We start from the raw sequence: 17,494 nt of genomic DNA, 5'->3' as shown, positions 1-17,494 counted from the left end.
TTCCATGCAAAAGTGTCTGAATTCCCTTGTATGGTAGTAGCAGTTGCAAATGCACTCTTAGAGAGCTGACAACATTGGCTAATTGAAACAAAGACAAATAAGCAGAAAGATTTCAGCAGTCAAAACATTAGCAACAAGTGTGCAAGAACCCATCTTTGCAATGCGTTTGCAGAGAAACAGTGACTTCCATAGGATAATTTAGATGACACATACCTGAACTCTGCTGTTAAACATTTTCTGGAGTTTTGTCTATGGATTTTATTATAACTGACAATCTCTAGTGCTCCCACTAAGTTCTTGTTTTAAGAGTTCCCTGAAACTGTCATTTATGAACAAAAGGCCTCATCCTAAGCTGGAGAAAAAGTGAGGGGAAAGGATTATGGGCCTAGCTCAAAAAAAGCAGATGCACAGAAGAAACATAAATATTCATGTTTTGTAATGAGACTGTCCTAAATTTAACTGATCAAATATTCAGACTATAAAAGTATATAAATATCTATATTCTGAGTCAAATGCATAGACACACAGATCATTGGCACTATGATTCCCATGAGAGCACTCATGGCACTGGCAGGTACCCAGAACACCTAGCAGAGCAGCAGTTAGTGCTAGGATGCAGGAGTCACTGCAGTCATAGGCTGTAGACCATGGGAGCAGCAGACATTTGTTTCCAGTGTGGTCTCTGACAAAAGACAGTTCCGTTGTTGAAGAGCATTGGTTAGAAAAAGGAGTCTGAATTGGTCTCTGGATCAGCAAGTTGAGGAACGAAGCACTTCTCTAGAGACTCCAGAGTTTCCCTTTCTCTCAATATCCCCTACTATTTACACTACTGAAAACTCTGGAGTTTAACAGCAAAGAATTTTAATCAAACTGCTTAATCTGAATAACTACTGAAAAGAAACTGCAGTAATAGAGAACAGAATTGCTACCAGGGAAATGAAAACAATTTAAAAAGAGAAGGGCTAGCAGTGGAAAAGCAGCTGTGGTGGGAACTATGTTGCATCAACCAACCCTCCCTTGCACGATTTTAGCAATTCAATTAGAAGTCTTTACAGGTTTAGCAACTGATTATTGAAAACATACCTCCAACCTACAATGCCTGCTGTTGACACATAGTATCTGGTTCTGTATAATCGGGATTTTGCTGTGGTTCAGAGAGCGAGTGAGCTGGAGGCTCTCACATCTGCTGAAGAGCATTTGAGGTTTTAAAAGAAAAGCAAGGACAACTCGGGGAGAGACACAATGGACGCTCATATCTAGTCCCGGTATAGGAGAAGAGAAGGAAAACAAGCATCCATGGCAATTAGAAACAAAGGGACTTGCCCCCAAAGGAGAAGCTGTCTCCTCAGGGCATGCTGTTGAGTTTCTGGGGTAAAGTTTCAGTGTTGCCTTTTTAGCCTTTGAAATGTGCTGCATTGAGCTGCTGGAAGACAGGTGAGAAGGATACAATGAAGGAGGTTGGGGTCTGGGAATGAAGCAGTTATCTAATCCAGCAGATGGCCAGTTTACAATGTTTTCCTTGATAACTCCCACAGAGAATTCATCTTGAGTTTGAACCATCATAAAAAGAGATTTATGAATTCAACTCTGATGTGGGGGGAAGAGGACCATTACTGGTATCTTCAGTATCTATAGTTTTATCTAATTCTGATAAAACCGTCATTTCTCAAGTGGTAAAGCATTCAGAGACATATTTGCTTTTTACATGGAGACAGCAAGAAGTAAGGCACCAGGACTTGAACTGTGAAAGTGTGTGAGTTTTTAATTTGGAAGTTATGGCAGATCATTTCTATTTATCAGTACTTTCATTTAGAATGTATCAGTCAACTATCTCCGAAAATCAAAATGGAACCTTAGATTTCACCCAGTTTTCACTGGGAAGTCCAGTTTGTTTGAAAAAGGCTCCATATTTCTAGAAAAAGAATATGAGAGACAATGAGTAGGAATCAAGCATCGAATATGCTTTGAAACATAAAGTCAGAGGTTGCTTGGGTAGAGCTTAGCAGAGAACTGCTTACACTGCTGTTGTTAAAATTTCTCTAACCCATTATGGGTTACCACAACCCTCACCAGTTCCCTTAGGTTGGCTGTAAAATGTGTGAATTTAAACCCATCTCCCCCATGCTGTTACAGAAGAGCTTTCAAAACTGATATTTGTGAAATACCAGTTTTGTATACATTTCCAAACTGCAATATATAGCAATATCCTACCCAGTTGTCAGTAAGAGCAACTAAAATCAAACCACAGAAGTGCAGTTGTACTGACTTTTTCAATTACACAACCAATGAAGGGGGATAGAAGCAAGGCAGATGAACACTTCTAATAAGAAGCTGAGTAATCCAAGAGGAATGAAAGGTAAATGAAAGGTCAATGCTAATTTATAATATAAAATTTTTTCTTGATTTTATTTTTCTGTGCAGTTTGGTAACATCTGAAAGTACAGTAGCTGCAGCCTGCAGCTGGAGTAAAGAAAAACAAAATACTAATTACAGCTTACTCTGTGACCAAATTCTTCAGTCACTTCTGATCTGGTTTGCCTGATCTGATGTCCTTGTATTTCATCACTAAAAGGAAAAATCCATTTCCACTGTCTCAGATGGCTCTACTGGAGAGCAGCACTGTGGTACAAGTATCCTTGTACTTCGTCTGATGCCATTTGTTTCCACTGTTAACAATCAGCATAAACCTGCCTCTTCCAGGATGAGTGGAAAGTTGCCTGTGAACACAAAAATGCAGGGTTTTGTACATGCCAAATTTAGGCAGAAAAAAAGTAATGAGGGGGAGGTAAAAAATGTTTCATTAAAATATTAAATTTTTGTCATATGCAAAAGGTCAGCTCAATTACACCAAAACCTGTAAAGGCATACATATGTAGCCTTTGCTGGCATCAGACATCAACTTACAGGGGATAAACCTATTGTTTGTTGGCAGATAAAACATATATGGCAATGTCTTCCAAAACTCCACTTTCCATTTCATGCAGTCAAAAAACCCAAAGGAAGCATGTTGTCTGAAATTGCTGACTATTCTTCCCAATGACTTCTAGGATCAATGCAGAGAGGTGGGCTCGTGCAGTGAGAGACTCTGAGGAAGTGCCTAATTTATGTGCCCAAAGCCACTTCACAGAGGCTTCTCTTTCCTTTGGCTCTAGAAAAGACAACAGAGACATTCCAGCTAACTCATGTGACTGAAAGAGGGAGTGATAAATCACCCTCCTTCCCATTCATGTCCTTGTGCCCATATATTATTGTAGTTTCTCAGGGAATATTGCTAGTGCAGGGTTAACTCCAGTTACGAAAGATGGAGACGTGCAACTAAAAGCAATAAAATCTCCGTGTCCTATTTAGTTACAGCTCATCAGATGCTTAGAGGAACTCAGTTGCTTCCAGTTATGTGCATGTACCCTGAGAGGCAGCTTGATTCCTCTGGAGCTGGCCTCCCTTGCTCAAATATGGTCATGCTGTGAACAGTGAAGCTGTGGGGAAAGACTGCCTAGTGACACTCTCTGTGCGGGAATTGGCAGTGAATGGCTGTGTTCCCCCTTGCTGGTTTGAAAAGAAGCACTACTCAACCTTTAGCCCAGGCCTATGACAAACCAGCTAATTCAGCTCCACTGCAGCATGGCAGACTGCATACCAGCTGTTAGCAAGCCTCCACATCCAGATAAGCAAGACAACAGGCACTTCAGTTCATCCACCAGCGTGGATGCAAAACCACAGCAAAGGTCTCTAAATCATCACCTGATTCAGCTTAGAGACTGCTCTGTACGTGCAGCAGTTCAGCCAGGAATGATGCTGGAGTTATACCTTATGCTAACACTCCACTGAGGACAAGCCCTCATCAGAGAAAGATTAAACTGCAGTGACATACAGCCTCTTAACACTTGAAAGAGAACACCTGCAGGACTTTTAATGCGCTTTAATTCACACAATTAACTGATTCAGTTAGCCTTTGCTGCACGGCCCCAGGTAGTCAAGCCTGCAGTGAGGGTTAGCACACCATGAGCTACTTGCCTGTGGTGGCAGAGATGAAATGGAGCCTCCATGAAATCTCGAAGATGGCACGTATTTTGCCACAGAACTCTCTCATCCCAATAAGCCAAGGTAACTTGAACATTTAATTTCATCAACTTTCTCTTTTTGTGACCATTGTAAAAAAAGATGTTCCAGTTGCAGAGATGTTTAGGTGCAATCAAAACCAAGATTTTTATTCCTATTTTCAGGGTATTAGGCTCTATATCCACACTGAAACAAGATTTTATCCTCTATTTCTCCCAGCATTAAATTAACAACAATAGCAAATAAAGAGTTGGCTACCATAATTTATCAAAAGTATTTTAATGAAAGTGAAAACTAGAAACAGTTAAGGAAATCTGTTAACCAGCATGTCAGCAGTAATCTCTGGCCCAAGATTATTAGGTGGAAACAAGTGAATTTCTGAGTTCATGCAAAAAGATATGATGTCTTTCTAAAACACGCATCTCTTCAAAATGCCACTTCTCTGACACTCTCCAGGAAGGGCATTTGCATGGATGTGCTTACATTAATGTTCTCTGTATCTTCAGTGAACCAAGAGAGAGTTATCTCAAGGATGCATGCTTCTTTCTTTTTTTTTTTTTTTGCTAGAAAATAGAGAGTAGGAGAGAAGATACCTAAAATGCTTTGACTGATTTTTTTCCTTAAAAATCTAGAATATCAAAGAAACAAAAATAAAAAAAAAAATAAATAAAAACCACCACAGAAACAAAACAGGATGTTTGTCCTGTAACGGTAGTTATAAAATATTTCAAGTAGAACATTTAAAAAAAACTTCTTTTCAATCTAAAAAAAATCCCAACACTGATATTTCCAGTTTTCAGAAGTATTGCAGAAATTTTTGAATACCAAATACATCAGCCTTTTGAGATTAATAATCTTCTCTTTGATCAAAAAAGTAAACATTTTGTAGTCCAATATTTCCACATTAAAATTGTTTTCCACTTTCATTTATGTGCAAATATTTAAGATGTCAAAATTTCATCTGTGTGGGTTGAAAACAAATTATTAATATTTCCTACAGGGAGATAATTCAATTTTCCACATTTCTGTGACTGAAAAGCTATTCAGACCAATGTGTATTTTTGTAGCATGCAGGCTTTGAAGTACCTGAATACCCTCATGTCCTATTAAGACTTGGTTTATGTTCTGTGTAAGCAAAGACTCTTCACCTCCATACTTCAGCTCTTCTCAGAGCCCACACTCTTAACAAAAAAACTTTCTCAAAGACATAGTGAGCCAACAGAAATAATATAATGTCAAACCTCAGTGTAAGATCGAATAGACAAATGGACTACTGTCTGCATTAGTTGTTCTTAATTAGCTGCAATTACTACCAGCCTAATTAAGTCAACAGGCTAAAGAGAAACATAGAGTTGGCAAAATTAACTGATGAAAGTTGTCAGGTTAGCCGAGATAGAATAGGTAAGGTTCCAAAGTACTCTTAAATAATTACATTACATACCAAGGTGATAAACGTAATGGTCAGTCTCAGATGTGTCAATGTATATTCATCGGCTTGAAAATCAAAGTAACCTTTCTAGGGAGAGAAACAAAGAAATAGTTAATGGTCTCTAGTTAATCAGAAACATAAAACTGAAGAGGGTGGATGTGAATAAAATGAAGTCTGAAGCACTTAAACCACAGTGTTTTCGAGCTTCCTGTCTTTACTTTCAATTGTCTTGTCTTTAAGAAAAAAAAAAACAGAAATTTGAAGATCTAGATACCTTGAGGGAACACATCTGTCAGTGTAAGAAGGAATTGAAGAGGCTAGGAAAGTTTTCTTGGCAAAGAAACGAGTTAGATCAATCATGACAGAGTTATAAAAAAACAAATTAATTGCATTGAGAAATCTGAATAGAGATGTTTGTTTACCTTGAGTTGAATAACACAGGATGCATTAATAGGCAGCAAATGTACAGCAGGGGAAAAGAAATAGTTTCATGCAACATTTAATTAAATTGGAGTTTCTCACTGCAGGGGAATTTTACTGACACTAAAAGCCTGGCGCTATTTAAAAATAAAAAAAAAGAAAAAAAGGTTGTGTTTGTATGAATTACACAGAGGATATATGCCTATGATTTGGAAATTGGCTGATTACAGAAGACTTGTTAGTGCTGAATGAGGTACACTGCTGGAAACCTGTGGCTTCATCTCATTTCCAGTACAGTATGTGTAGAGCTTTTAGGATGGAAAGACTTTCAATCCCCTGTTCTGTTATGACCCCACCACTATGATTGTCAATAGTACTTTGTTATTGACTTTAAATGGTAACAGAACAAAGTAAATTCTAGACACTTTTTGGAAATCCCTTCTTTAGTTCTTGCTGAGACATTCAGTGCCAACAAAGGTGAAAGAAAAACTTTTGACCTTTTTCAGCATGCACTAAAGGCCAAGTAAATACTTTACTCTGCATCTTTAGTCCTTCAATACAGAATCACAGAATATGCTGTTGGAAGGGACCTACAAGAATCATCGAGTCCAGCCCTTAGCCTTGCACAGGGCCATCCCCAAGAGTCACACCATGTGCCTGAGAGTATCATCCAAACACTTCTTGAACTCTGTCAGACTTGGTGCTGTGACCACTTCCCTGGGGAGCCTCTTCCAGTGCCCAACCACCCTCTGGGAGAAGAGCCTTTTTCTAATATCCAACCTAAACCTCCCCGACACAATTTCAGGCCATTCCCTTGGGTCCTGTCACTGGTCACCACAGAGAAGAGATAATAAAACCTACCTCAGAAACATGAGTGCTCTGTAGTCTATGATTCTATGAAAACACTGACAAGAAAGAAAATAGAGTTGTTAAATTGTTTACCCTATTTTTTTATTGTTGATTCTCTCACATCTTTCCTACTATGACATGCTGTTAGAAGATGAGCCGCTAGTAACAAAAGAGCAGTCACACATAGAAGCAATACTACATTTGCACTGGAGACAAAATAATTTTAACAACCTTCATCAAATGCTGGTTTATATGACATAAAAATAATAATATCCACCCAAGTAGAAGCTGCGCAGTATAATGATCAACAACCCTATTTTGCACTATGCTATTGCACAGTTTCACAAGGGCTCAGTCCCAAAACTATTGAAACATAGTAGAAAAAACTCCCTCTGGCTTTAGTAAGCTTGGATTCCGCTCAAAAAAAAAAAAAAAATTACAACATAACCTTTTTATTTGATCAGAAAGGCAGTTTGCTATGTTCCTTATCAACCCCAGCTGTCATTCATTTGCATTTTTAGATACTTATACTTTATAAATACAATTTGTGAAACTGGGGAGAAATGTCTGGAGAACATCTACCAAGAGGGAGGTTTTCTACAGTGAGTTAACCCCGCTGATATGTGCCCAGTGGGACTGCATAGGATTTTCCCATATTAAATTTGCATAAAGCAAAAAGTTAATGAAATATGAGATTTGTCCTATCCTTTTCTCCATACCACTTTCTGTGTTCTAGGAAGGTGGGGTTTTTTTCCCAAGTTTGGCCTCAAGCAAGAAATTGCCCACCTAAAGTTCTGTAGTGTTCTGCCACTTTTCATTCTTCTACTTGTTCTTATCTTGTTTCTCTTTCTTGCCTTCTGGAAATACAGTCTTTGAACCCAAGTGCAATTTTTAATAGCAAATAAATTTAGACTTGGACAAATTCCCCAAATGAAACTAGTGAGGAAAGAGCAGTCTTATCTCCTGTGATATACTTTTGACAAAGTATAATTAAAATATTTTCATGCTGGCTTGCCTGCTGTCTGCCTTTCATAAATGATGAAGTCTATCAAGCTATTATTTGTCTACACATTGTGTGAGGAAGGATTAAACCATTGAAGTGTTCAATATCGTTAAATGATCTGGAACTCCATAAAAACATCAATTATTATGCAGTTAAAGACATCTTAGTACTCGTTCAAGAAGCTGGTATTCTGTCTTCATTCCTCTGGTGATGGAGTGTGAGGATGACTGTCTCCAGAGACAGAGAGAGCATGTACAACTAAAATGGAAGCTACAGGACTGTGTAGAAGAGGGGGTTTTCTCAGTTATTTGTTCAGATATACCGGAATAAAAATGGAATGAAAGTCAATGCAGAAAAAGATGTCCTACTTATATCTCAGAAAAGATGGGCTGCTCTGCCTAAGCCCCTCCATTTGGGGCTGACACAATGTAATGGTACCATGTCCTGAGGGCACATAATCTCTGAGATTTTTTGATGAAGCAATCACAAAGTATTGTAACTAATGTGAATGTATTGGTGTCTGTTTGGGCAGTTGGTAGACTGGATTGCTGACTGGGGAATAGAGCCCTACTCAAAGCCAGAGTGTAAATTTTTTTTAGCTGGTAGGGATCTGTTAGCTTCAGTGTAGCTCTGCCTATTTACATCCAAAGAGGATCTGAAACATCAAGCTGGTAGATCTATCATTAACTTCTCTTACAGCCTCTGATGTCTCAACATCATGGCTTGCAGACCTGAAAACACAGGAATGATACCTCATATACAGCTAAGGAGGTTCCACTGGCTTTGCCTTTAAGACACTTCACCATTCTCAAAGTCCTTCCCCTAAGTATAAAAAGGTTTGAACTAAAGCAAATAATATATTTGCATTTGATGGGAATAGCATATAACCCTCAATGTAATTATGACACACAAAAAAATAATGTGGGTGACCTTAAAATACACAACAAAATAACAGAGGACATCTAAAAATTAATTATAACTCATTAAAAGCATTACTCACTTAATGAATGATTCATGATTCATATTGTTCAAGTCGCCAAACATTACTTCAAATTATAGATTGGGCACATCCTTTCACCAGTATTAATAATTGCAATTATGTCAGTGTAAGTACCTTTAAGTACAAAAGTCAATATGTTATCTTCTCCAAGCCTTCTTGCCTCATTCTCATAGTAGGACTAAGCTAAGGTCCCTGGAGCACATAAGAGTGCAGAGAGGGAGTACATTTTTTTCAAGAAAACACCTCTTTGGGAGATCTAAAGGTCTAACAAAGGTTGAAAGATGTGCACGGTCAGAGTTGATTTCAGCACACCTTGTGATAACCAAATAGTGTTGGACCATAGGAACATAGATAGGACCTAATCCTCCCTCTGCAACTGTCCGTTAGTGCTTCAAATAATCTTATCAGCTATTTTGGAAGCTCCTAAACAAACAGCAGGTTGAATAGCTCTTACTAGGAGAAAAGAAATGCCTGTGTAAGTCATTATGCTTAGAAACTGTCCTAAACTGAAATCCAGTCACAGGTAAGAACCAGCATGCCATCTCCCTTTGCACCTTGCAGACTTGTACTATGCACATTTTACATATGGATTATGAGCCCATATGTTCAGTCTTGTTTAAATGCTGAGACCACAAACCTCTCTTGCAGCAGTGAGCTCTGCAGCTATACATGCAGTATGTGAAAATCCATCTGCTTGTACCAGACTCATATCTGTGGAGTTTCAGATTTCTCTAAAGTCCCTCTATTTGAGAGGAATGGGGCAAAACAAGCATTCAGTTCAACCTCTATCTGACACAGAGTGCACTTTATGTGATCACTGCATCCTCTCCTTTTCCTTTTCAAGCTAGGCAGTGGCAGTCTCTGATGCCTCAGTAGGTCACTAAATAAACCTTGGTAGAGACAGAAGAGGTGAAAGACATTTCTATCCGAAATGTTTGGACAGAAGAATTTTAACTCAGTGTAACCATTATGCAGTTTGGAAATGGTTACTTAGAGTACTTTGTGGTAAATACTAGAATGAAGCTTTCCTTTCCCTTGTAGTTAAATTGTTTGTTTATTTACTTACCTATTTGTTGGGCAATAAGGAACATTTAAGCTAACTTTCAAGGTAATGAAAACCATAATTGAACTAGGATATGAAAAAACAGATGTAAACTGTATTTTGATCTTTTCTAGCAGTGAATTTTTCATGACACAACAGAAAAACAAGAAGCAGGAAAACTGCTTGTATAGTAAAGCACAAAAGGTCTCTCTGCCTGCTGTAGTGCTAGGATTAGATGTGTAAATATTGTGGAGCTGTAGAAGCATCTGCTTCTGGATTTCAGATTAACTAGATGGCTTGATTTCAGTTCCAGAAATATATTAACCAGAAAGATTTGTTGACCTTTCTAGAGCTGGACATGATTTAGTTTCATCAAGTGCAAAAAAAATCTTTCTTCATGTCGAAAGATTGCAGTGGGCAAAGTCACTGCTACTTATTGAAATAAATACTGAACTGCCATCACTGTATTCACTGACCTTTTGCCTCAGTTTGACTCAGGGTGAGAAACTGAGCAACTGCTTTTGTAGAAATTACTACTATAATCATCTACAGCAAACATGCTTGAATTTTTCTCTTTTCTTTGTTCCCTCTTATCTCACAAAACATGAAAATACATCTTTTTCTTTTCCCGGTGAATGTTTCCACACAAGTGGAGTACCAGCAAATTTACACTGCTCAGTTTACTAGTAGGGAAACTCCATTCTTCCATATCTGCCCTCAATTATAGTACCACTACACGCTGCTTGGACTGTACCATATCTTTTACTCCCTACCCCAAATCTCTCTGATATTGCCATGACATCTCAAATAAACGATTCGTTGCTGACTGACATGTCAAGGAATTAATTTGTGGACTATCTGGTTGCAATCATCTATTCCTAACAACAAAACAAAAAGTCAGGAGAAAAAAATTATGGGGGAACCCCTGTATTTTTATGACACAGTTTATTTGCCGTGAGCTGGCCACAGCTGGATCTCTCCACTCCAAGAGAGCACGAGTGCAGGCAGGTTTGACTTGTAACCCAGCACAAGATGAATGGGCAGCATTAGGAGAATGATACTTGCAGCTGAACATAATAAAAAGCATCCCTCAAGGGGGGCTACCTGGTCAACGTTATTGCCATGCTGTTTACTCCACTCATTTCAAGGTATTTATAACATTCTTATTTGACTGTCATTTTCTCCAGATGAGGTTGCACAATACTTTGTGGAGGGGGGATGAGACAAAGATGAGATATTGAAAGACTCCCTTAGAATAAACTGAGTTAAAGAGACTAAATGGCACAGTTCACTTTTTGCCATGGTGAGGGTTCATGCTCCACTCAGCTCCAAGCTAAGATGGTTGAGTTAGGAGCCTAAGAGAGCAGAGAGAAAGATTTCAGGAGCCTAATTCAGAGGTCTGAAAAGCCAAACGACTGTAAAAAAACTTTCCTGTCTTCATTCATTGCAGAGCTGAAGATGAGGCTGCTAACTTAGGTTCCACTCTTAAATATCAGCTGCTTTAGCTATGAAAACTCTTTCCTCCATACTTTCTTTGTTTTGTAGTAATTTATCAGTAAACCATTAACCACCACTAGAAGCCAGGTATTGAACTGCACGCTGGCATATGACAAGGCCCTTGTCATGATACCATGATACCTGCATGGCTCTTACTCCTATCCAGTATTGTTAATAGTAACTTTGCAGAAAACTGCTCAGGTTTCTATTGGTTATTATCAGATATGCCAGGAAATAAAAAGAAATAATAATTAAAAAATTATGCTACTGTGGACACCCATACTTTGACTTTTTTCACAGGATTCAAATTAGTTACCATAGTGTGTTTTCTTGCAAGGAATGTGATAACTGTGACTTTTTTTAAAGCTATGAGCTTCTCCATTTCAAGTATACTTTAAAGTGCTATTTCAAGTATTTATGAGGTTGTAAAGGAATGAAATAATCTGAGTGCCATAAAGGAGATTTTTAGACAATGAGTTTAGGGAGTTTTCTGTTCAACAATAAAATATTTTTTTAGATTACATGACGGGAATTGATGACCATCTGGAGCAATTCTTGAGACCCTGAAAATATATCAAATAAGTGAATAAACATAGAAATAATTACATCTGTGGTATTCATAAACTGTTCAGGTTAATGATCACTTCAACAAGGCAATCTCCTGACATATCAAGTAGTAGAAAGTGTGAATGCTGACAATGAAGTTGTTGAGGAATCCTAACAGAGCCTGGCAGACTGCTGAGTAACAGCAGAAGAGCAAGGCATGATAGAGCCCCCGCTCACACAACACATGAAAGGCTAGAAGAGGTGGCAGGAAAAAATAGCCAAGTAGTTTTCTACTAGGCATGTCTCAACTGATGAGACAATGATCTAAGGGTCAACAATCAGAGAACACCACTTGCACTGCTGTACATGCTTTCGGATAACTGAGAGGGCTACAGGTGATAGATTTCTTCAGGTACCTGGTGGCTTTAGCTTACTTATTTCAGTAACAGAAAGAGTGTTCAAACAGGGCTAGCATGACCCAAGGGCACAACAAATTTGGGACACAAGTATCATTTTGCAAAAATCTACCTTACCTCACTGGGGCACTAACAGTGGAGGACTGGAGCTGGAGACACAGCACTGAGCAGTTACAAGTGACAAACTGCAGCAGCTGCTGATAGAGTCTTTTTCTGGATTCAGAGAGCATTCAGAAAGTTTGTACAAATGTTTGCAGGAGAAGCAGCCAAATATAGGGGACTTGCTCTGAATCCAAAAAAGGGTAACCTTTTGACAAGACTGACCTTAAATGCCTTCTAAGCATCACAGCACTTCAGGTCTCAAAACTGGCACTTTTATTTCCTGAATGTATACAAAATTGGAGATAAAGATTAAAAGGAGAAGAAAACATCAGGTAGAATGTTTTTCAGAAGTTTGTTCCAGAAGGAAAGATATTTTATCCAAGCAGAAAAATGACTGTGAAAAAAATGCCACTTTGAAAGCAGCCCTGTGGAGTTATCAAAACCTAAATAACTTATCTTTGCTAATCTCCAGGGAGGACAACAAATGACAGAACAGAGAGAGAGAGAGATGGTGCACAGCTTAGTGGATACAGATGATGGAAAACACTGTGGTATGCAACAAACAATCTTTAGGGAAGCAAATGTCTTTGGAATATTTTCAGCAGTTTCATTTCAAATGGCATCAGAGGACCAGTTAGGGAAAAGGATGAATTAATGAGTCAGAATGTAGAGATATTTCTGGGAGTTTTTCTTTAACTGGATTCACTGATAGATCTTTTACAGTAAAAGAGAGGTGGTTATGGTGACACAGTCTAGCTGGTATCTATGAGGCAATAATATATAAGAATTGACGATATTATTTCTTTCCAGAGTAGTTTAATATATAAAGAAGGTGATGGCAGTTGAAAGTGGTGTTTTTTCTTGCTATTTTTAGGGAAAATACTGAAAACCTGCCAGGCTTTTGTCAGTTTTTATTATTACAGCTGGAGCTCAACACTTGATTATTTACAGTTTCACTGAATGTAGCAATAAGGAATAAAGGTTCACTTACCTTTAGCACATAAAGATGAAAGAGAGGGGGAATTATAAGCATGAGTCACTTATTATTTAGCAGTCTCATTTGGGCCAGTTCTACCAGGCTCCCACCAACTTTATGGTATCATTTCAAAGCTTTGATCCAGGTTTTAGCTCAGCACTACTGCACTAAATGAATCCTCTTATCTTTCTTTACTCCTTTGTCAGACCCTGCTTTTTCCTTTCTCTTGGAGCATTGTTGTAGTTCTCCCTTAGCAAAAGCTCTGTCTGTGTACAAGGAAATGCCTGCCATCAGTGATGTGCCCCAAAATCCCACCACTTCCAAGCAAAAACTGGTTTTGTGTAGAAATGTGCTAAAAATTAACTCAGTCTTTGCCCATTTCACTGGATGGCCTGTCTGTAAACAAACAAGCAAATGAAAAGGTGAAAAAAACCTCCAGCTCCCTTCCATACCTTGAACTGTGGCATGCCATGAAGTTATATACTAGATCTAGTGTCTTGGCATGTCTATTGTGCCTGGCATTGCTCTGATGTGAGAGATCACTTATGCCCTTGTAGATCTTTCAGCTCTGACTTGCAAGATGAACTTGGAGCAGGAAAAAGAGAAAAAATGGATAGAGAGGAGACTGAAATAGAGGAATAGACTGCCAAAAGCAATAGCACCTCTGGGTGCTAGGGGTGCCTTTGGGGTCAATGGTGATGTGCTGCACCCACATTTTTCAGGGACAGACATTGATTCCAGACAAGTTCAATCTAAGTCATTGTTTTTACATCAAAACCCTTATTCCTTCAAAGCTATGTGTTATGTGTAGTATCATCATTACTTCTAGTGTAATGGTTCTGCCCTGACATATCCTCTTACTTTTTTTCATTCTCAAGTATTTTGCAAAGTATATTTCTGGTACTATAATAACAGTCAAAAATGAGAACGCTGGTCTGGCTGCATTGTAATTAGAGCTGGACTAATTATGGAGGTAACTATTCACTAAGCATCAATATCATTTTTGGACTATTCTTCAAATGGAGTGACTCTGTATACCCTCATCCTCTTCAACAATGAATGAAAACCAGAACATCCATGTTAACAGCTGAAATGATAACCCAATGAGCCTGGCTACATTCCTGCAAGCTTTTGTGTTTGAACTGTATGTGGTTGACATTCTTGATGCCTCTATGCTGAGCCTTTACACTGGAAAATGAATCTAAGCTGAATCATCATTGCAGGCTCCATTCATGTCAGGGCTATTATGCTCAGAGAGGAAGCAGCTGCTCCTTCAAGTTCTGCATGCTTGGGACCAGAGATGGACAGCTGTCATTGTTGATGGTAAAAGCAATTCAGAGGGGAGGGAAAAGATACATATCATGTAATCAAAATAGAAAGGCTTACTGCTGTGTGTTCCTGTTCACTACTATTCCATGAGTCTGCTAGGGCCTGCTAAAACAGTCATTACTCTGGCTTATGCACAAGGTAGCACCTGCATGGAAGAAAGTACAGAGTTTGGGACCTTCTTATTCGATTCATTACAACAGGTATGTGAACTTGTGGTAGGGCAAGGATAGAAATAAAGCCATCTCTTAGCTTCAGCTCTTTGGAAGCAGCAGACACCCCACATTGCAGACTACAGGCAGGTGACTCCCCTTGGGCAAACTTTGGGGCAGTTAATTCTAGAGTAGATCAGATGCTGACTTTCTCTGAGTAGGAAGCCAAGGATCTGCATTATGCTGATTTCTTTTTCTCTTTAGTGTGCTTTTGCCAGACTCCCAGACTACTTTCTGCACAATCAATGTGCTTTCATCATGTTTGACTTCATATTAAATAAAGGTATATGTGTTCCTACTTTCCTGATTCAGAGTACCTGCAAACTTCATGGCCTATGCTATAATCATATATCCACAGAAGCACAGAATAGCTCATGTGGATAGGGCCTCAGGAGGTCTCCACTCCAATTTCATACTCAAAGGAGGGTCAGTGTCAAGCTCATACCAGGTTGCTCAGGGTTTTATCCATTGGGGCCTGAAAAACTCTCAAGGATGGATCCTGTATGCAATCTCTGTGTCCACTGCTTTGATGTCCTTGTAGTGATTTTCTTTTCCTTAAATATCATCAAACCCCTATGTCTGTTTTCTTTCATCCTCCCACCACACACCACTATAAAAAGACTGGTTCCATCTTCTCAGTCGATACCCTGTGGGTATTTGGCAGCTGCTACCAGAGTCATCTCTCCTTCAGGCTAAACACCCCCATATCCCTCAACCTTCTCTCACAGACCACATGCTTCAGGCTATCAAATACTATATTCTCTATCACTGATCTTGGGCTTTCCAAGATGCATCAGTTACTGGACAAAAGCATTTTTTAAAATTAGAAATCCTTGCTATATTACAGATACTTCTGACCTGCCAGACACAGTCCTCCTTGGACGTACCTTCTGAGTAAAATAAGGAGATGTCCAAACCCATTGCCCAGTGATAATTGCCTCTGCTGCTGCAACTGTAACTCTTAGGAGAATCAGGGCAGAATGCAATGTGAATGGAAGGAGGAAACACCATATTTATTCCAGTGGTGATTCTTACCTCCAGTCTTGCAGACAGAGCTCAGTTGCCCCTGGGAATGCTGCATCACTGCAGTCACTCTGTGTGAGTTTGGTGACTGAATTGAAACAACAATCTTCCATCCAACAGTTCTCTAAGAAATGTCCTGTAGTCTCCATTGATTTTTTGTGAGAGGGAGACATATATATCTAGCACTGCTTTTTGCATTTGCTTTTATACAGAGAGAGCTTTAATTAGTGGCCTTTGTGTTAAACTGTTAGATGTGGCCACCTGTGGTATCTTGAAGTTCTTCACATTTTTAAGTGGTTTTAAATGTTGGGTCTAAGCCACCCAGGGATTTTCCAGCAGGGGGAACATATTCAGTTGTCTGGAAGCTTTTCCATTACCTTACACCACAGGAGTGGCATAAAGGAGCTACAGAAAAGTCTGAATCTTGTACAAATGTTTCTACTTCAGGGAACATAGTTTTTGGGTTTTAGGAGGTGAGAGTGCAAATGTAGGGGATTTCGATTTGTTTTGCTATTTGTTATTTATTTGTCCCTTCGTGTTCCTTCCAATGACAAGACTTGAGTAAAAATGGTGATGGTTTAGACCTGTTTTATTTTGTTTAGAGAAACAGTTGTCCATGGCAGTCATACAATTTATTTCCTCTCCTTCTGTTTGTACTGTGAGAATCTCATCTTTGTCAGGACCTCCTCCAACCCACACCATGCCATACCATGCTATGCTATGCCATCCCAGAAGTTCTTCTCCCTACTACTCTTTTCACAGTTTCAACTTCTAATTTATAAAGGAATGTCTGTTTTGCAAATCTCCTCCATAGACTAGGTGAATGACAATGATGGGATTTTATTCCTTAGTCGTTCTGCTGCTTATTGTGTTCTTCATAGTACTATTATTATGCTCCTTGTTATGATGCTGCTGCTAGTCTCTGTCATTTACAAAGTACTTTTATCAGTTAAGGTTCCATGTTACTTTATGAATTTAAAATAGTTATATACGTGGAGATCCATTTGTACACAAACAGAATGGGTGAACTGCAGCAGGTGCTTAGAAGTAGGGAAGCACTGTCCAGTAAAAACACCTGGAAAAAAAGTCTTCAAAGCAGACTGTATCTATGGCTCTGGGATTCTCAGAAGCCCATTGAACTCCAACTCTGAACCCAATGTCATACTTTGCAGATTATTTTTCCCCAAAATATTATGTGAGCCGATAACCTGGCAACAGCCCCAGGTAGCATTGCATGACCCTGTGCTAAGGGGATAAAAGAGAAATGTTGTCCTTCAGAAGGAGGAAATGCTTGGTTGGGCACTCTAAATGTTACAAACAGGTATTTAAGATAGACTTTTCTCGTAAGTGATGAATAGCAAGTGTGATCCCAGGACAGCTTACAGCAGGGAAAAGCAGAATATGATTCTGGATCCAATAAAACAATAAACTGGGACTAGTCCCCAGACACCAATCCTGCTTTTTTCCTTTTTCACAGAAAACTCACAAGCCTACCAAAAGCAACAGAAGTTTTGCCATTGGCATACACAGGGCTTTTGACCTATTGATTTTTTTTCAGAGCAATTTACCATGAGATTTCAGACTCTGAAATGGG

The 17,494-nt window shown here is 39.0% G+C and overlaps 1 protein-coding gene and 1 long non-coding RNA gene across 2 annotated transcripts in view; one reads left to right on the top strand and one right to left on the bottom strand.

Moving 5' to 3' along the window:
- The window catches only part of CHRM2 (cholinergic receptor muscarinic 2), a 96,523-nt gene that overhangs the window by 54,803 nt on the left and 24,226 nt on the right, over positions 1-17,494 (top strand). The window lies entirely within an intron of this gene.
- LOC127469907 (uncharacterized) lies at positions 1,985-13,884 on the bottom strand. The gene is made up of 3 exons (XR_007904113.1): positions 13,355-13,884; positions 5,501-5,575; positions 1,985-2,717 (listed from the first exon to the last, which is right to left on the bottom strand). It is a non-coding gene; the product is annotated as an uncharacterized LOC127469907 (long non-coding RNA).

This window comes from Manacus candei, unplaced genomic scaffold (assembly GCF_025592945.1).
Source record: "Manacus candei isolate 608988 ecotype Guabito, Panama unplaced genomic scaffold, ASM2559294v1 h1tg000018l, whole genome shotgun sequence".
In the NCBI taxonomy this organism is placed as follows: Eukaryota; Metazoa; Chordata; class Aves; order Passeriformes; family Pipridae; genus Manacus; species Manacus candei.
This window is presented reverse-complemented; position numbering and strand designations above follow the sequence as displayed.